Consider the following 21,316-nt stretch of genomic DNA (forward strand, 5'->3'; position numbering starts at 1 on the left):
TTTTATATGTAAGGACACTCACACTCAGAAAGACTCAATCACTCACCCAAATTCTCCCAGCTAGGATCTGAGACAGAACTAAATTCAGGTCTGCCAGGCTCCCAAGCCTACGTCCATTCCTCCACATTACTTGTCCATCGTAAAGGTAGCACAGAACTCCTTACCTCTCCAAGTTCTTATTTTCTCATCTGTTAAATAGGTATAATAATTGTCTCTAACTCAGAGTCTTATTATGAGGAATCAATGTAATATATTTAAAATACTTGGCTCAGTGTCTTATACACAAAAAGCCCTCAAAAACATGAGCAATTGTCATAAGCATCTTCATCACTACATAGAGAGAAGAAAGTGTGTAGCATTCCATGTAGAAAGAAAATGAACACATTATAGCAATTAAAAAATAAATTTATTGGATGAATAAAGAAAAATTAAAGATGAGAATGAGTATGAATGTGTGGGATGAGGATATCAGTTTAATGGATGTAACAGGATGGAAAGATGTTGGAACAAAAGTTAGTAAGGGAGAAAATTAAGGGCAGGGCAATATGCAGTTGATATGCTAGAAAATAATGTCACGGACAATTTGGATCAGTGAGAAAACATTTCAGAAAGATTAATCTGGAGATTGTACATGAACAGGATTGGTGGGAAGCAAAAAATGTTGTGGTAATTGGGGGATAAATAAGGACTCAAGGCAGTGTGGTAATGATAGTAATTGGGAAAAAAGCAGCAAATGGAATAAAAAAGCATTTTGTAAAATATATAATATAAAGAGGTGTGAGGAGAAATTATACAAAAGTGACTTCAAAGCTTACAATCCAGGTAATGATAAGGATTATGGCCATGGGAAAAAATAAGACATTTAAGAAGAAGGTGGAAAGTTTATCTTTAGACACATTCATGGAATCAAATCATGGGACTTAGATGTGACGGAAATAATAACAGTGTGGACAGCATCCTCACTTAGCGACTGGAGAGAAATGGAGAGGAGTTCTGAACAGAGGTTCATTCCTTAAAATGACAAGAAGGGATGAATTTTCCAAAGGCAAGAGCAATAATGAGAAGCGCAAAAGATGAAGGAAGTTGCCATGGTGACTGCCTACGCATGGGGTAAGGGTGGGGGAAGGAAAACTGGCAGCTATGAAAGGAAAAAGCAGCAGAACATTTCAGAGAGATTAAAAAAAAAAAGTCCATTTTCACAGAAGAAGAAGTTTTCACGAAAAAAGTTCACCACAACACAGAGACAAATGTGTCATTTTGTCATCCATAAGGATATCTTTAAAGGCCTCTGCAGAAAGCTTCACCCAAGAGGAAGGATACAATTGACATATGGAAGTGCAAGAGAAGTACTGTCATAACCAGGAAGCGGGAAACCAGAAGAGGGGTGAAGGAGGTCAAGGCCCCAGGTGCTTCTGGTCACAGAGTGCGGAGGGTCCTGGTCCATGGGACAGCCCAGTGTGAGATGCGCATTGGGATTAAGAGATGGGATATCCAGACCGGAAGACCAGATCAAGAAGTGCTAATTCTAAAACAGAATTTGAATGACAGGAGCTTGGTACACGGAAGTCCAGGGCCCCTGCTTCTGGTGGCTTGTTCTAGAAGCTGGCAGTGAAAGAAGCAAAAGAAAAGAAAGTGAGGGAAGGCGTGGTAGGAGAGGAAGAAATCAACTAAAAGAGCCTTTTCATCTGCATTTGATTATACACATATTTGTAGCTTTTTATACCATTATTCCTAACCCCCTTTGTGAAAGATCCAAATCAGGAAAAAATTTTCATACTATTGATTGGACTGATAGGAAAATACATACACAAGACACTATAAAAGAACAAGAACATATATTTGAATTGTCTTCCTAGCTTTTTTTTTTCCTGCTTGTTATTTCTCATCCAGAGTTGAAGTTCCTTAAAAACAATCCAAAGACATTTGGTTATTCATTCAGTCAATAAATATTTATTGCACTACATGCTGGGACCAACAAAGATCTCTTCCTGCTTCTGGGAGCTCTCAGTTTGGTGGGCAGATGTATAATGAACAATAAACACAATAAAAATGTCAATTCCAGGTATTTTGGAAAGTAAGTACTATGTAAACAAGAAGTCAGCGGGAAAAGGGCTACCAAAGTTACCAGAGTGGGGAAGGCCAGCTGTAGCCTTCATTAAGAGCACTAAAGATAGATCTCACTGAGAAGGTGCACTTTGAGCCAAAGGTAAGATAGGTGAGCAAACTGACCAAGCCACTTCGTGGAAGAGAGTGCTAGGTGGAGCCCAGTGGCTCAAGCCAAGGATCTAGAGCAGAAGCCTCCTGTCCTATCTGACCTGCCCAAGACAGCCTGCACACCCAGTACGTAGCAGAGTCCTGGATGGGGCCAGATTGTGTGGGCCTTGCAAGGGATCAGAGGAAGGTAGTTTTCACTCTGAGATGTCAATTAAGTGATGGTTCTTACCCTTGATTCAAGGTCGCAGGCCTGGCTTCTGCCTGTGCTTGCAGCTTCATTTCTACCAGTGCACGTCCTGCTCTCTGTGCTGCTGCCCAACTAAACAGCCAACATCTTCCATCTGTTTTGCTGCTTCCTGGCTCTAGACTTTGCAGGCTCCATTCCCTCCTCCAACTAGACCACTTTCCTGTTCTTCCTCCATCAGGCATATTCTCACACAGTTCACATGTTTCCTCTTATGGGAAGTTGTCCACATCTATAACCTCCCTCAAATGGAAGTGCATGTCTCTCTGTGGTGCCTCTTCCAGAGCACTTCTCATTTAGTGTCACATGTATCTATTCATATGTCTGTAATCATGTCTGTTAATCCAATACCCAGTGCCCAGATGGTGCTCATGCTCACGAAAGGAATAAACAGTGAATAAATGAGTGAAATGGAATAAAAAGACACGAGGACATCTAAACAGGAAATCAGGATATCAAGGTGTACAGTGTTCTTGGCTCATAGAAAAATCACAATTGACATTGCCCAAAATAAACATTTAATCAACTGGAATGTTTGTTTTTAGCCTTAGGGTGTTTTTAAAATGTTAATGTGTATTGTGTGGCAAAATTACCTAATTCTGCGTATTTCTGGGTAAAGAGAAAAATCTAACTCACTTGTATGATTACATCACTTCAAATAGCATTCACAGTGCACTTATCTGCTATTAATTTATATCAGTAATGGTTTACACCAAAGTGCTATGTGCTTGCTATGTGTCAAGCCCTAATCTATGCACTTCACACATATTAACTCATACTGTTACCATTCTCCCTTTACAGATCCTATTTTATTCTCTTTCCACACATGAAAAAGCAGGCACGAGGAAAAAGCACAGCTAAGTAGGCAGCTGAGGTTCGAGCCCCAAAATCTAGTTCTTGAGTCTGTGCTATCACTAGGAAGTTTTGAGGCCACATGGCTTACCTGTCTACCATCTCCCCAGTTAACTGTCAAGGGCTCAGTGAGCTAAAGCCTTCCTTCCACAGGATGACAGATGCTCTATATGTATCTCACTGTTTCCATTTTATAACCTTTTTCTGTAATGTATTATATTAGGCTTGGTGGAAATCTATATACTGAGGAAATTCCCAATTAACTTTGGAGGAGGGAGAAAGAAGCCTACTCCTTGTTTCTCACATCACAACTTTTAGTTACCATTATTACAACAAAGTCCAGAACTTAGGAAGAGGCCAAGAACAACCTATGGTGGCAGGCGGCCTTTAAATGGCCCCCAGTAATTGTCTCCTCCTTGTTGAAACACATATGAGAAATCTCTTGCTCCTGAATGTGGTCTGGAACTGGCGACAGTTCCAGTGAGCAAAGATAGTAAAAGCATTGAGATACCACCTTGTAGCTTTGTTTTGGGTACCCGCTCTGTCTCTCCTTTTGCTCATGATGAGGGAAGCCAGCTGTCAAGCTGTGAGTAGTCTGGTAGAGAGACTCACATGGCAAGAAACAGGTCTCTACCCAGCATCCAGCATTCGCCAGCCAATAGCCACATGAGTTAGCTTGGGAATAGGTCCTCTGAAAACTGTGCCCTGGAAGCCCGAGCCATCCTGACTGCCAGGAACTCTGAAATAGTTTTTGCTGTTTTAAGTTGCAAAATGTTTAGATAATTTGTATGCAGCAATATATGACTAAGACCCAAATTAAAAATAAAATTAAGCCACCTCTAAAAATCCAACTTCATTTATTTCTGTCTGAAGTTATCTCATTTGATGAAAATGGCCAAATTGCTGAATTCTCGGCTTTACTTTATATGTGTGAAGTTGCTGCCCAAGAATTACCCAACCTTGAGGGATTGTGAATTACCCCACCTAGGGCAAAAGATGTCTTAGAATTTGTCAATAAGGCACATTTGAGTGAGAAAAGCCTTAAAAGGCTGAAAGCAACAAACGAACATGACAAATGAACAGATTCCTGGGCAAGGACAACAGCTTAGTGGTTACCAGAGGGAAGGGGGTGGGGAGGTAGATAAGGGTAAAGGGAGTCAAATATATGGTGACGGGAGGAAATTTAACTTTGGGTGGTGAATACAATCCAATATACATACCACATATTATCAAATTGTACATTTGAAACCTATATGATTTTATTTACCAATGTCACCCCAATAGATTTAATTTTTTAAAAAGGCAAATAGCTCCTTTATCAAGTGTGACCTTGCCTTTATTTAGGTTCTAGAGACACTTCCTGCACACTCATCACTCCTCATAATGAACTATCATATCTGGCTGCACAGCGTTCCCCTATACCTCACATCTCTCATGGACAGTCAAGTCATAGGGACCTCTGTCCTCTGCCTCAAGAATTTTACTGTTGACAGTAAAATTTTAAAAATGCAGATCAAACCATTTAAAGGAAAAAGATGATTTTCTTTACCTGCGTATGCACTACAGTTTCCACTATTTCAACCTGGTTTAACCATCCAAAAATCATATGAAAATTCCCCCAAAGGATGACAACTGTTGACAGTACTTTCTCAAATAAAAGATCTTATCAGGCCTAGAGAGCATACAATTATAAACTGTGAGATAAGCAGTCATCACTGAAGTGCTTTATAAATATCAATGCTGCCATTTGAATTGTAAACAACTGGGCTTATCTTATTAATGAATTTCATTTTCTAAATGTGAAAGTTGGCATGCAGTTTTGGAGGAACTCTCCAAATAGAAAAAATGGTAGGTTTGACTTTGACAACTTAAAGTTTATCCATATAGAAAAGGGAAAAAAATCTCTGCAAATATAAAATTGTTAAGATGGCCACATAATATTTATGAAAAGTACTTGTGTTACAATACATGTATAATAATTTTCCTATTACTACAATATATCATAGAGAGGTTTATGCACACTTTACCCTTCCATAATAGTTGAAGGTAATAATTTTAGATTATGTTATTAAAGGTAAGTGCTCTCAGAGCTAAATTTTTAGCAAGATGTGACCTCCTACTTCCTTCATACACTTTAGCAAGGCCAAACAACATCTCACTATTAATGGCTTGGGAGACAGTGTCTTAAATGTTTAGAACCTCCATTTCGACTAAGTACATTCTAAATGATCTTTATTGCCTCAGGGAGTTTTGTTTATTTTAACAGTTGCCAGAGCAGCAGATACATATTATTCAAAATAAGCAACTCCAAAATCAAATAACAAAATAGTTCTGTCAATTCAATGATTCTAGAAATTTTTGGTTTATATTTTCAATATTTTTCCTTCTGTAGTCTGAAACAATCGATTGCTTTTTAAAAAAATGTCCTCTCAAAATTCTGATTATTTTATTTAAAAAAAAAAAGACAAAACACCAACAATACAAATAGCTGCAAAGTATTTACAATGAAATAGGAAGAAAATTAAACAATTGCAGATTTTTTTCTAAGGAAGCAAAACGATTAAATAAGAAGCAGGAAAAAGGCTATTGTGTCACCTGATTCATTGTCTATTTGTGTAGCATTCTGTCCCCCATTATATACGCCTATGTTTTACATTTGGTTAAATTTATAAATGTCTCAAGTACTGACGCTTTAGACCAGCCAGCATTCAAGACAAGAGCATTCTTTTCTCTTTTCCTTTATCTCTGACCTCCACATCCACCAGAAGTCTTGTCCCCAGTGCTTCCTCAAGGAACTTACAAAAATAATTTCTTCAAGAAAGATGATACCAGAAAGTCTCTCCCACTGCTGTTCAGAAGCATAAGACATATGCTTTCCCACTTATTCTGATCATGTAGCACCTACCTTATGTTCTTCATGCATATCATAAGAATGTCCATATATTTGTGACACAAAAGGCGATAGAAATATCGTTCGAATAAGAAAATACCATGTTTTCACATTTAGAGATAATCTCCTACATTTTAACATTACATTTTTATGCAGAGGTGTATGAAAACTGACTTTATATTAGGAAGTTTGCTGCTACAACAGTTATCCATCAGTCATGTATTTCACACACTTCAAGAAATAGAAATATTATATTGCACATTAATTTCATTAAAGAAATTGGTTAAAGAATATAATTTCAGAGTAAAGCTTCAAAGAAAATAAGACTTTTACAGGGTAATAGATTATAAGGACTTAGAATCAAATTGTATTAGCAGAAAATTGTAACAACTGTTCAGTTTATTAAAAATTTTAAGCCAATCTAAGGAAAAATCAGGTGAAAGCATCTTATTTGTAAAGAACAAAAACCTTTGGACTGAGTTTTCTACTTTTTCCAAACAACCTGAGTTACTCTCTGTAAAATATAAATTGAATCAGATTACCGCTAAAATCTTAGTTTGATATTTTTGGCCGAGTGGCTTTAAAAATTTGTCACCTTTCTAATTATTATAAAAAGATAGGATTCTGTTTCCTATTTTTTATTAATTTAATATGTATCAAATTGAATATTACTAACAATGTAAAAGCTTAACTGAGTTTTCTAAACTCAACCTGATTAATTATACAGTTTACATAAAATAAATTTTAAAGAAAAAATACAGTGCTCCTTTAAAACCATATTTTAATGTTATTCACCATTTTACAAGTTTACCCACAGAAAGTTATATTTTTTAATTATTTTTTAAATTTAAGTATAGTTGGTATACAGTATTATAATGGTTATATTAGTTTCAGGTGTACAGTATAGTGACTTAACATTTTTATATCTTACATTGAGATCACCCCATTAATTCTAATGATCACCTGTTACAGTGCAAATTTATCACAGTATTATTGACTATATTCTCTTTCCCCTTTTCATCTATCCTCCACCCCCTCTTCTGGTAACCATCCCTTTGGTCTCTGTTTCTATAACTCTGTTTTTTGTTTGTTTTGTCTTTTAGATTCCAGATGTAAATGAAAGTATATAGTATTTGTCTTTTTCTCTCTGACTTATTTCACTTAGCATAATACCCTCTAGATCCATCCGTGTTGTCACAAATGGAAAGATTTCATTCTTTTTTATTGCTGTATAATATTCCATTGCATATATATATATATAACATCTTCTTTAACCATCCATTTATCAATGAACACCTAGGTTGCTTCCATATCTTGACATGAACATACAGGTCCATACATCTTTTCGAATTACTGTTCTCATTTAGAAAAATACCCAGACATGAAATCGCTCAGTAATTTATCTATTTTATATATAAAATTCTAAAATTATATCTATTTTTAGTTTCTTGAGGACTCTCCATACTGTTTCCATAGGGGCTACACCAGTTTGCAGTCTCACCAACAGTGCATAAGTGTTCCCTTTTCTCTACATTCTTGCCAACACATGTCATTCATTGATCTTTTAATAACAGCCATTCTGACTAGTATAAGGTGGTATCTCATAGAAACAAAAGCAAAAATAAGCAAATGGGACTTCGTCAAACTAAAAATCTCCTGCACAATGAAGGTAACCTTTACCAAAACTAAAAGACGACCTAATGAATAGGAGAATATATTCGCAAATGATATCCAAAACATATAAGAAATACAACTCAATAACCAAAAAATAAATAAACAATCTGATAGAAAAATGAGCAGAGGACATGAAAAGACATTTCTCCAAAGAGGACAGATGGCCAACAGACATATAAAAAGATGCTCAACACCACTAATTATCAGGGAAATGCAAATCAGAAAGTTGTATTTAAAATGCAGATCCTTATGCTCAAGCTTGATCATGCTCATGTTAATTAACTGTTCTCTGATCTGAGGGAAGAATGATATGGATTTTCTCTCATGATTGCAAATGAGGAAATAAAGCTTTTATGCTAACAGATAATTTCTTAAGCTACCCGAAAAGTTATATTAGAAATCAGATCTATTTCATTTAGAGTATGAAGAACCCTGCATTTAAACCCACAGTTCCTAAGCTTACCCAAAATAAAACTTACTCCTTACCATTGTAACGAAATTAGAGTGGGTGAATAAATGCTGAGAAAAAGTCGAACATTAAAACTATTTATTTGCCCACCCATCTTACAAGCTTTTTTTTATCTACTGAAGAGGAGAGTTAGTATTTGTAGACTGGGAGATTGAAAGTTAAGTCCTCATTAGTTTGCTTAGGTTTGTGTTATGGTGTTTACTGATTTAGAATCACGGATTATCCTTCTATACATTTATTCTCATGTAAGGAGGCTACTTTTTAATTTAGTCTTAATTCACTTTTATGTAATTTAACAATTTACACAACTATGGATCACTATCCCTCTGTAGTAGTCTATTATTAGCAAAATGTAGATCATCTTTTAGTTTATTAATTATTGCAATTAGCCTTAATGTGTAAATTTCTATTAATTTTTAAGAATTTAAAACTTATTTTCCTCAGTAAAAACATTATTTTTAAAGTAAGAGAGATGGCTAGCACATTTAATTTTATACTGTTTTTAATTCCAGTTTTTTATTTTTAATTAACTCTTTTTAATTAATATTAATTTTCTGTAATTTTCCAAAGCTTATCTTCCTAATGTGTGTGTGTGTGTGTGTGTGTGTGTGTGTGTGTGTGTGTGTGTGTGTAAATTCTACTATACTACAAATTCACTGCTGTTTGATTTTTTTTCATCATTAATTCTCTGAAAAAAAACAAGAGCAATGCTTAGGACCCTAATAATAAATCAAAGTTCCTTACTGGACTTCTGCTTACTTAGATTTGTTAATGCCACAATCTGTTTCACAAGTTTACTTTTCTAGACACATCAAGATTTCAAATTTAGAAAGTTAACCTTCTCTGTTGATACCGGTATCTCTAAACTATCAGGTTAAACCATAGAATTTGATGGCTTCGTATGCCAAAAATGATTAAATATTAACAAGTTTATACAATTTGACTTGAAATAAGTTGGGACGGATTTACTGGACTGTGTTACACATGGAGAATAAATGTCAGTTTCACTTTCAGAAATAAGAGAAATCAGTTGCAATGTCATTTTATTTCATGACATTCAAGTGTCTACCGCATGCTCATCCCTAAGCAGTTTGAGACAGCTATGGGTAAAAGGGGAATGGCAAAGGCTAGACTATAAATGTGGATGTATGTGTATACATAGGGTTTATACAAGCAGCAGTGGCTTTTTAATAACAGGATTAATTTACTGCCTGCCACAGTTTCCTTCTTTCAAGAACTTGGTAAAACAAGATTTTTTTATAGGCTTTTACTGTAGCCTCTAGAATATTCTATATTATTCTTGGCAGCATCCTCCCTCACTGATGTGTACATTAGCATGAAAAGAAATCAATTCAGCTAACTATAATGAAGTCATATTTCTTCCATCTTCAGCACATATGCTGCCCAACATTGTATCTTGTTTAACAATTAATATTGCTGAAAATTGATTAAAAATGGCTGCTTTTGTCTTGATATATTTACTCTGACATCCTGCCTGCTTCTTCCTGAGAATACCCTCTTCCCTGACATATATGGAGCTATGACTATCGCCTTTAAATATTTCTGTTGCTAAAGAAAGAGACACACCTTCTGTGGCATGAATTTAGCCTTTGACTATGTCTGGGGTTTATGCTTATGATACCACACTAATGAGGAATAGTCTCTGACCACAGTGCAAAATCCTTGCTCCCTGAACAATATCCAAAACAGCAATGAATTGGTCAGGTGCCTCAAAATTAGCCTCTTCTGCCATCTCTCTGTGTTGTCTCTAACTACTTAGAGTCTTTGACCTTGCATTTAGTCTTTTGTTCATCGCTTTGAATGTTAATCACACTCAAGTCTGTGTTAATAACAATGGAGTGGGGTACAAAAGAATCCTTGCAGTGAACAAATGACAGAGACATTTAGGCTTGCCCACCCAATCTCATCCCAATCCCTGGGCTGTGCAGCCTTCCCCTCTCTAACTACCTTTATTTTCAATATACACCACATGCCCCTGCCTTATAAAATTAAGGTAGTTTAAAAATTGTTGATGGGGTGCTCTATTGGGAGAATTAGAGTAACTATTCCAGTAACATGTTTAAGCTTACTACAGGTGTTTTCATCACCTGAGAGAGCATTCGATTTTTGGTCAGTAGATAAAGAAATCTCAGATCTCCTCAATTTCCAGGTATAGATGGTATTTCACTTTTCCTGACTCATTGATATGCACTGTATTTACTAGATGATCTTTAATGTGTCAAAAATTTCCCCAAAGTCCCCCAAAGTGAGACTGTTTTGTTATTCTAGTCTATCTCCAAAATGTAGCCCATATGAGGCTAAGCTAGATGGTTCATATCGACATTCTGTAGAGGCTAGCTTACCTCCACAAATGTCTTTGCTAGGTCACTTGGCAAATTTTCAACGAGGGATAGGGAGGTTGCAGAACCCTGCCACTCTTGGCCTATCCTCTGAAAAAGCTCAAGCAAAAATGCACTTTCTTAAACATACCTCCCTTCTAGCCAACCTCCCCTACTAGCCATTCCCCAAACATGCATGTCACCAGGCCCAAGGCACTTTTAGAACAAGGACTCTTTCCTGTTCACTACTGTATCTTGTTTCTATTTCTACACATAGTAAACATTCAATGAATATTTACTGCAACTTGTAATGCCCTCTGAATGACAGTGTATTCCAAATTCCTAAGCATGCTCCAGCCTAGCTCAAATGTTTATCTCCTTTCAGAGAATGCCATTATCACCCTAATAAAAATTAATTTTTTCTTAAAAAAAAAATTATGTCTAGCAATAAGGGAATAATCCAACAAGGACTGCCATACCATGGAACTGTGCAGTAGTCACAAAGAATGATTGTTGCATATATGAATGAACACTGAAAGTATTCACAATACAATAAGTAAAAAATAAGATTTTATAACATTATTTTGACAGGTCTATGAGATAGATATTAATCATATCTCCCATTTTCAGGAAACTAAAGCTCAGAAAGAATATGTAACTTGTCCAAGGTCAAGGTAAAACTGGGATTTAATCTCAGTCAGGCTGATGCCAGAATCTGTACTCTTAAATAGTCCACTCTGCCAGTCCCCTCACACACACGGAAAACATCTGTAAGAGTACACCAGACTAGTAACAGTGGTCAACTCCTGGAGGACATAGTAAAGGAGGGAGAATGTGGCTTTTATCTTATAATGTTAAAGTTTCTCATACTGCGTATACATATAGTTTGTATTTTAAAATAAAATTAGATCTAAGAACAGGTAATCTCTTCCATTTCTGAATATCCATAATATCTAGGTTTTATCACTCTTATGACTTGACTACATATGGTCTTGCAGTCTGTCAAGGTGTAAACATGTTACATTCTTGATTAGACCATAAGCCCCTTAGGAGTTGGATTTTGCCATCATCGTGTCTTTAGAAAACTAGCATAGTACCTTACATGTCATAAGTACACGATGACTGTACAAAAAGAATAAAGGAATGAACTTCGATCGCCCTTAAAAACAGAAGGGTCAGAGAAAAGCTATCATGTCTGACTAGTGGTATAAATGTTCAATAGCTTTCATTAAATAGATTATTCTGCAGTACACAATCTGGTTAGCATAATAACATGGCTACAACAACAATAATAAAAAGGAATGACATGAAAGTGTCTGTTGGAAAAATAAAATTGGGGTAATAATTTCCACTCCGGCATCCAGGAACAGGCAAGGAACAAGAGAGCCTTTTGAATCATGAACCTTTTCTGTCACAAAAAAGTTAAGCTCCAAGGAGCTTCTGTTGGAAGAAAAAAGTGTATGAAATTAAACTTTAAATATATTTTTCTTACAAATGGAGTCAATGCAAATTATATTTCACTACAAGAGACTCGATGAGGCTTTGGTCAGCTTTCAGGGGTGAAAAAACATTTATTAAGCTTATATACTACACAAAGTAGAAAAATACGCTTTCCGTGACCAACTTTAGCAAACACTGAGCCTCATACCATGTTGGCAGCAGCTAGAAGAAGAAATCAAAATGTTAATCCCAGTAGGGCTGCATAAAACAAATCAATTAATATCCCAAGCCTCAAATTTCCTTCACAAAGAAGGAATTAGCAGGGCGTAATTTTTTATGTTACTAGTGGCTAGATGAATCCCAAGTGCTTAAATAACATATGGGATGAGTTGTAAGGACCTCACAAACCTCCCTGAGCCATCCTGGGGCCACCTCTTTGTCACTTTAAAGTGAACACACCCTTCAGGGCCTCAGGTGTTATTTCTCTTCCTTTTCTTCTTCAGCTAAAAATAGGGAGGAAACTCTCAAAACCAAACTTAACTGATTTGGTTAAATTACACAATGACCAACAATCAGGTAACATCTTACCAACTTCATCAGTAAGAACTAACACAATAAATCCAGTTAAAACTTCATATTAACAACATAATTAGAAGATCAAGCAAGGTGAAATATAGGTCACAAAAATTATCTTCTTTTTGAACGTACACCATTTTGAGGTTGTTTTATATTTTTAAGTTGATTAGTCCTTCTTTGGCACAAATGAACCCTGAAGGGCAAATAATTCTTATTTTTTCTCAGAAAAAGAACTAAAGTTTATTTCTCAACTATTGTCTGGAACCTATTAATTTTTGTTGCAGATTACCTATAAATATAACCTGGAAATTAAAGGAATGCAAACTCCAGTCTCCATTGTTTTCTTTAGAAATATACCCTGGGGCCCCCAAAACTCCTCTCCCCAAGGCTTCTTCCAGACTTCAATAATGGGGGACATTTCAAAGGAAATAGAGCACCATTTGATACTAGTACTTGGGTTAAACACATACGCTAGGATGTAGGTTGTAAAATGTCAAAATACACTGGACTGAATTGATCTGAAGCTTCCTGTGAATCAGAGTTGTGCTTCTGTCTGTCACAGAAATTACCTCCTTTATTCTGTAGAACCCACTCAGGGTTAGCCCAGCAACCTGCTTCATCTGCCAACCTACACAATTTACAATCTGAGGGTCCATTCCATATCATTCTTTCTTTCCTTATCTTTCTTAACCAGCAGCTGGTATAAGGACAGTCTTCCCACTTAGACAAGTATGAATATTCATTTTACAGATGAAGAGTGTAAGGCAAATGATCTCTACATTTTAACTTTATTTCATATCTAGCTACTCTAAAAGTTGACTTATTATGTTTTATCACAAGATGAAAATATTTTTATTTAATTTAGTAGCTAGAACCAGAATTTCTCTTAGAGAACTATATCTGTTTGGATGTTTTCTGTGATAAATTTTTGGGGTAGAATGAGAGATCTTGAGGCATCCAGGTAAGGTCACAAATGCTCTAGAGGGGATAATACTGTCTGGACTTCAGAAATAGAGGAAATAAAAAGAGAAACTGAGCATGGAGGTGAAGCCACTCAGGTGTATAAGTCCTGTAGGATGTGGTGTGACTTCTTCCTGGGATACACAGACCTCACGGAAGGCTTGGTACAAGTGTCCAAAGGAGCTATACTTGGCATCCAATTTGATGTGAGGCAGAATGGAAATAGGACACAGATGTAGGAAGCCCCAAGGCAGGAAGAGTTGGGGAATTTGCTGAAATTATCTTTAGAGAACACTGGGCTCTTAAAGCCTATGCAACTGGGGCTCAGGGGACAGGAAAGCTCTGTATGACAGCCATTGTATATGTGTTTGATACCAAAACAACCAGGCTTTGTAGTCCATTTTAGTTGAAAAGTCAATCAATTCAATAAGGAGAAAAGAGAGGTAGGAAAGGGCTGTCAGATAGAATTTATTTTTCTCCTTATAATCCTTTGTTGAATCAATCAGATTTTATAGAGCATATGTCAGGTGCTGGGGAAAATAACTTGCTAGCGCTGTTCAGATTACAAAGCCTTTATCTCATTTGATACTCTCCACAATCCTGTGAAATACAAGTTGTCATCACTCCCTTTGCAGAGGGCACACACTCACACCAGGATTAGGATGTAGTGCCAGAACTCCAACTTTGAGTTTTGAAGCTTTCTTCCTTTACACTGACTGCCCACCACAATGGAGACCCAACCACAGCTTCCTCCTTTCTCATCTTTCCAGCCTGAATGCACATAGTTGACTTGGGTTTGAGTCCCCAAGTGATTTAAGTTCTTACCCTTAGCTAATTTTACCCTACTTTTCTTGGCTATTTTCTCTGACAAAGATTCCATTGTAATAACTGAAGATGGTAGAAGCTCCGCTAGACATCACACCACCAGCAAATTTTAGCTTCTCAATTTTGATTTTCAAGAAATCCGGTTTGAGATGCAATGGAATGAAGCCTTGTTCCCAGAATCATCTTTCTAAAATACAATTGTGGTCACATCTTTCCTTTGCCTTCAACTAATTGTGGGAGAATAACAATAATAACAATTATTAGTCATATATATATTGAAGCATCTATTGGTTGTCCTTATGTTAGAGACTTTACATTGTCCAATTCTGGTTTGTCAGCTTTATCTCCTTCTCCTGGAATGAGGCTGCAACATAGCAGTTACTAAGTAAGTGGATGATAGAATTAATTAACACATGAATATCTCTTTTCATCTTTGCAAAGCCCCACAAGGCATTGCCATTTTTATTTTAAAGATGAACATGAGAATATGAAAGGAAAAATATTTTCCCTTAAGTTATGTTGGTAGCTGGAAAATAATAGGACAAGAATCAAAACTGAATTAATCTTTGAATTTCAAATTCCTTCCATTTTCTTCCACTGACTCTTATCCACAACATTCCAGGCCCCTTAAAATCTGGATAACCTGTAGGTTACCAGTCTCAGGCCTCATCACATCACAAACTGCAAACGGTCACCTACTTGCTCAAAATATTCCAAAATTTTTCATTCCTCCTTTCCTTTTGATGTGCTGTCCAATTTCCTGAGATGTCCCTTCTCTTCCTTTCCCTTCAAATGAATCTGGCAAAAATCCAGTATCAAGCCCATTTGTCAAGTAAGCTTCTTCACTTCAGCCTTCCACATGCCTAGGGAGATTCTTAGGACACACAGGTTTTGTTTTTTAAAATGTTTATTGCCGTAAACTATGAGCCAGTACTCCCATCTTGATAAATTATAAAATGAATCTGCTACCCTTCCTCCTTCCTGAGTCCCATTCTCCCTTCTCTATTAAGATTGCAATTTCCTAGACATTAATAGGAGGCTAAATATGGAACAGCCAATAACACTGAAAACTTAGGAATTTTTTTAAAGCTTACTTGAATTGCAATGCATACTGGCACACAAAAAATACTGCTTTGAGAAGGAAGGAAGAAGAGGAGAGTGATGGGGAGGGAAGACATACTTCCCATAGTGAAAACCCTAATGGTATACATAGTGATATGAAGCCTTGCGAACTACCAAGGACAGAAACTACAAATTTTTCCCTTTGCATTCCCAGTATCTAGTACAATGTCCTGGTATAAAGTGAGTAAATGCTAAATATATGCTTACTGAATTGGATTGACATGACGTACAGGAAAATTATATTTATTGTGATATACACAGATTGTTAAAGAGTAATACTATGTCAACAGTGGAAAATATTAAAATTATTAGTTGCCATAAAAATTAAATTGATGTGAGGCTAATATTTAAAAACATCATCTTATTTACTCTAATGATATGAAAATTTAACAAGGAATTCTTAACAGGTTAATGAGACTGGTAAGTAAGTGGAAAATATAAATAGGGGAAAAATTTGGTTATAAAATACTTATACAATAAGAACAAATTTACAAATTTGCCCATAACTCTTCTGAGAAAGTAATAGATATTAAAAACACTATTATGTGGTGATAATGGATCTCTGCTCCTCTAGCCAAACTTTCTCACAATAAAAAAAATGAGGCAAATAAATAATTCAAAATTTTTTAAATGGGAAGACTTAAAGGAGCTGAAAATGTCACCATTAAAAGGAACAGGATTTTTAATTCAAAACTTTACCTTCAACTCCAAGAATTTTTTCAGGGAATGAAGTAAGTTTTGTATGTTTTGGATACATGAGTGGCCAGATCTGCCTGTGGCATGTCAGGAAATTGGCCAAATCCACCTTCAGTGTCATTTTCAGCCCGGAGCACTGTTAGAGTTTGGATTATATTAGCACAGAGCCAACCTACCTTCTCTGCAGGCAGAATCCTATGTACACAAGGACGTCTCTCTCCCAAGCAATACACTTAGTCATTCTTCATGTTAGTCTAAATATATTTATCTGACTCTAGATAATAATATTTTCCTTTAAAATACATAAAAACACAGTGCTGGTGCTCAAGAAGTTTATAATCTGGAGGTACAGTGAGAAGAGATCAGTTTTCTGCTCTGGTGCTTTCTATGAACACTGAAATATTAATTCCCCACTTTGTTTATGTGCCTCTTCACATCCCCTAATCACACTATGCTCACCTCCTCTTCCTCATTCTTTCCACAACTTTTCATCAAGAGCACACATAACTCCCACATCTGGTTTTCATTTGTGCTTCCGTCTACCCACATGACATTTACATCTTTCTCCAAGGGGAGCTCTTCCAGTGTCTGAGGCCACGTGTGGTAGTAAGAGGGTCTCACATGCGGCCTGGAGACTGTACACTCTGGTTCCTCCTGCCCTTCCACCTACCACCTGCTGAGCGCGCCCATCATCTCAGGCGCAACCACCTGTGTACAGCTCCCACTGCTATTGCTTCTTTTCTGGGTCTCTCTTCACCTTTGTATTAAAACATACTGATTCCGAGTTTCTGTCATGACCAGCTCAAGTACCTCCTTCAGGAAATTACCTCTTGAACTCCTGATGCTTGTGAGGCACCTCCTTGGCTATATTCTCATGGGTCTTGCATGGACCTCTTGTACTCACAGCACTTGAACTATTTGGTTATAAGTCTTCCCCACCCCTGCCCTCCATCCAAATTTAAGTACCTAAAGGCAGCATCTGTGTCCTACTACTACTAGTTCCTGTACCCCCAAGGAACTTAATTCAGAGAAGGTCCTGAAATAAACACAAGGGCAGAATTCCAAGTCAATCAAAATGAAGAACTCCTATTTCAATATTCTTCTAATAATTGCTTGATTGAGGAAACCTAGATGAAATGAAGTGCTACAACCCATCTCCTTAAATGAGAAATCCAGAAAATTCTCTGTGACTTTCTATTCATTAGATTTTTAAATTAATCAACACTTTATAGCATAGAAATAAGGAATGTTCATATGAGAGCTTTTAAGGTATTGAGAACTATGAATTACATTGATAGTTTTAATGTTTTACTATTTTTATTCTTTGAGCCCTATCATAATCAATTTGGCAATTGCTTTCTTTATCATACGTACCATTTCTTAGCTACAAATGAAGAAGACCATGTCAACCAAGGTCCTAGCAGAGTACAAGTGGCACACTCAAATCAGATAACTAAAGAGAAGTGTAATAAAGGGACTATATTCAGTGTCATCATCTGGGTTATAAAAAGGTACAAAGCAAAATGGAGAACCAGGGGCTATCAACAGTGCACAGCCCCCAGCACTCGTCCTCTCTCCTCCTACTCACTGATCTCCTGCCAGGACCTCCAATTCATCAAACCCATCCAGAAGCCTAAGAGCAGAAAAGCACCTTAACTTAGTCCCTGCAGGGCAGTCTCCAAGTGCACAAAGGGTGGCCAGTGGTCTAGAGGAGCAAATGGAATATATCCAACAAAGTGACTAATCCCCACTGAGACTGGAAAGTGCAGAGAAATGGACTGCCCATGGGAATTAGCCTGGTAACTATACAAATAACATCTAGTTTGATTTAGTTATCATGGAAACTGCTCTCCTGGTAAACTGTTTATAAATCAATTATAGCAAATGTTGGTTTGCCTAGCATTAACAACATGTGCATATGTGTATATCCTCTTCACTGGTCAGTGGTCCTTACAATTGGCCTCAAGTCAGAATCTTCTGGACAGCCCCATCCGCACTCACTGGGTCCAAGTCCCCAAGACTAGCACCTCAACAATTATATTTTTCCAGGTAATTTAGATGGGCAGAATGGTTGATAACCACTCCCCGTAAGCTCTCAGAGCTTAATTCATCTTAATTCATCTTGACAATAGAATGCTTAATAAGATACATAGAGGACCTATCTAGTAAGACTTAAAATCTATTTTTGAATTAAACTAAAACAGACCACAATGTATAACTGAATATTTACAACAGAAAAGACAATCGAGTTCAAGAATTCATTCATTTCACCAAGAAATAAGAATCCAAAGCAGCGATGACTAGTGCGTCTGTACTGAATTACCCACAGCCTTTATAACCTCCTAAGGTGACTTCCCATCCCAGAACTCTGAGAATAATGAGAAAAAGATGTATGTAGAATAATTTGATTGCCCAAACTCTTAAAATTTGTTTTAAGAGACAAGTTTGTGTAACTGATTTCAGGTTAAAAGATGGAGGCCAGGGGAGCTATTCCTCTTCTGAAGAATAATAACCACTAACTAGTGTTTTAGAACATTAACTGTGTGCTAGGCACCCTGCCAAGTCCCTAAAAACCCCTATCACAAATTTCTAATTGGCACATGGTTTATTGAGCTGATAGCACAAGAATGCAGACAGGTGGAGGCCACATTTCCTCAAACATTCTATCTGATCAACGAATGCTTTACCGAGGTCCTCATAGGAGGAAAAGGGGCCTTTCCTTTTTAGGTCTACAGGGCGTGAGGAGGTGAGTCATGCACCAATGTCTACCAGCTCTCTCTAAGAAGTATTTCTTGTCCTAGCCCTTCACTGCAACCACTGCTTAGGCTCTGATAAAACCCTGACCATTTCGAGCCCTGTGATGAAAACCTATTGACCTCATGAGCTATGTCTCTTCAAAAGGGATCACAATATCATGACAAAAGATGTCAATATATTCCAATTCCTCTTCTCATTATGAGGAAAGAAGTGCACAAAAGTTTAATTTAAAATTCTAAAATGCTCCTTGAGGCACTGAGCAGCCAGGCAGAACCCTTCTGAGCAGAGAAGGATGGGAAGACAAAGAAAAAAGTAATGGTGCTGAAGCTGAGATTCTGTTGGTTTGTGCCCCTTGTTCAACTCAGCTTGCCAATATTTTTCTTTCTATTGATTCTCCATTACAGAGCATCTGCAATGGTGCCCTTTTCCTGGAACAGACTGCAGAAGTCCCCTTTGACCTTTGATAGGCTGGCTGCCAAATGTGGTCTACTAGATTAAATGGAAAGGAAGAAAGTAGAGACAGAGAGGGAGGGAGAAATATAAGCTGCTGTGTAAAAACAAACAAACAAACAAAGTGAAAATAAGTATTTATATTTGGTTTTAAGCCTGAAAATGGAAGTGAATGTGAGACAACGTGGGACGTAACAAATTCGGGATTCTAATGGCTTCACAGTATCCACTAACTGGACTGACCAAAAGCTAAGGAAACCTATTTTGGACCTAAAGTGGGGGGAGTGTCAGGGGAGAGGGAGAGGGCAAGAGAAGTCAATTACTTCCAGGCAAACTGCCCAATAAGCTTAAAGTATAAATACAAGGCAAAAATAGATGCAGAACCATTTTATCTTTCCAATCAGGTTTACAATCACATACCCGACTTCCCTTAAAAGTCTGTGCATGGCACAGTCCTCTTTAAAAGACAGGACCATCTATTTGCATAAGGAAGATAAATTTGTTAAGAAAGCCACAAATATAGGGCTTCAAGGATCATTATGGTAACATACATAAAATGTCATCTCTCTATCCTCTGTCTGAAATTAAATAAGAAATATTCTCTAATAAATTTATATGTATAGAGGAGAAAAATTACAAAATGACAGGTTTTGAGCTCTGGCATTAATAAGGATGGTTATATTGAAAACTTATTCCAAGACAAAAATACTTTAAGTATCATATTCTGGGCTAAGATCAAAAACACTTCATTGCAAGCACTATTTACCAAAGCAAAGAACTAAAAATAACAATAGGAAAATGGTTAAAAATATTAAGAAAAATCTATATTATGCAATATCATTCATCTACTTGAAATCACGTTGATGATGTATATCTACCAAAGGATTATAAAATAATTAACAGCAAATTATAAAATATGTATACATATAATTTTATTAACATATCACAGGAAGTAACCTCTAAATATTCATTTGATAAAAGCTGACATAAAAATAACAGTAGTCATCATTCAGTATTACAATTACAATTGATTTTTGTTCTGTATTTACAGATTTTAGTCTGTTTTTATATTTTCTAGAATAACATAAACTATTTTTGTAACCAGGAAAAGAAATTATTAGTATTACAGGTTTTTATTAATTCTCATGAAAAAAACCTAGACACATTTTTTTCACAACCAAAAACAAACAACTGGATTCAACTTTGGATCTTGAACAAAATTCAAAAATTTGAACAAACAGGGTTATATAAAACAAGGAAAGAGATTCACAAATGAGGTTCCGTCCTTGCTTTTTAGTAATTGAGCCTGTGTAACTAGGGTTGGAACTGAGAAAATTATAGTGCATGGAGCTCTTCCCCACACCTTTTCCAAACTCATAATATCAACATACCTATCCTTTGATCAAGTAGCAAATCTCACATTTTCTCTTTCCTTTCCCTGGCAAAATCTGTTCTCAGAAAAATGTTTTAATATATGTCTGTTCTCAGAAAAATGTTTTAATATATGTCTAAAACCACGCCATTCTCACTTGCCCTAAGACCCAACAAGCCCAAGAGCTTACAATATTGATCGAGGTCAGGGCTATTTGGTTTCCAGAAGATTTTTAAACCGAAGAATGATTTCTGGAAATATTCTAACTTCTGTATCTTTACTACCAGTGATACATAAAAATAATGAGTAGATTGTTAAGTAACCTAGAGGAAAACAGTATCCTTTTTCTCTGGTCTATAAACTGACTTGCCATTTCCAGAAATGCTGTATAGCCTGAATAAAGCAGGGCTGCCATTTTGGGGCAATAGCCATTCCT

General features: G+C 36.5%; 1 protein-coding gene across 7 annotated transcripts in view; it reads right to left on the reverse strand.

Moving 5' to 3' along the window:
- The window catches only part of PIEZO2 (piezo type mechanosensitive ion channel component 2), a 382,528-nt gene that overhangs the window by 310,926 nt on the left and 50,286 nt on the right, over window positions 1-21,316 (reverse strand). The window lies entirely within an intron of this gene.

This window comes from Pteropus medius, unplaced genomic scaffold (assembly GCF_902729225.1).
Source record: "Pteropus medius unplaced genomic scaffold, Ma_sr-lr_union100, whole genome shotgun sequence".
Taxonomy (NCBI): Eukaryota; Metazoa; Chordata; class Mammalia; order Chiroptera; family Pteropodidae; genus Pteropus; species Pteropus medius.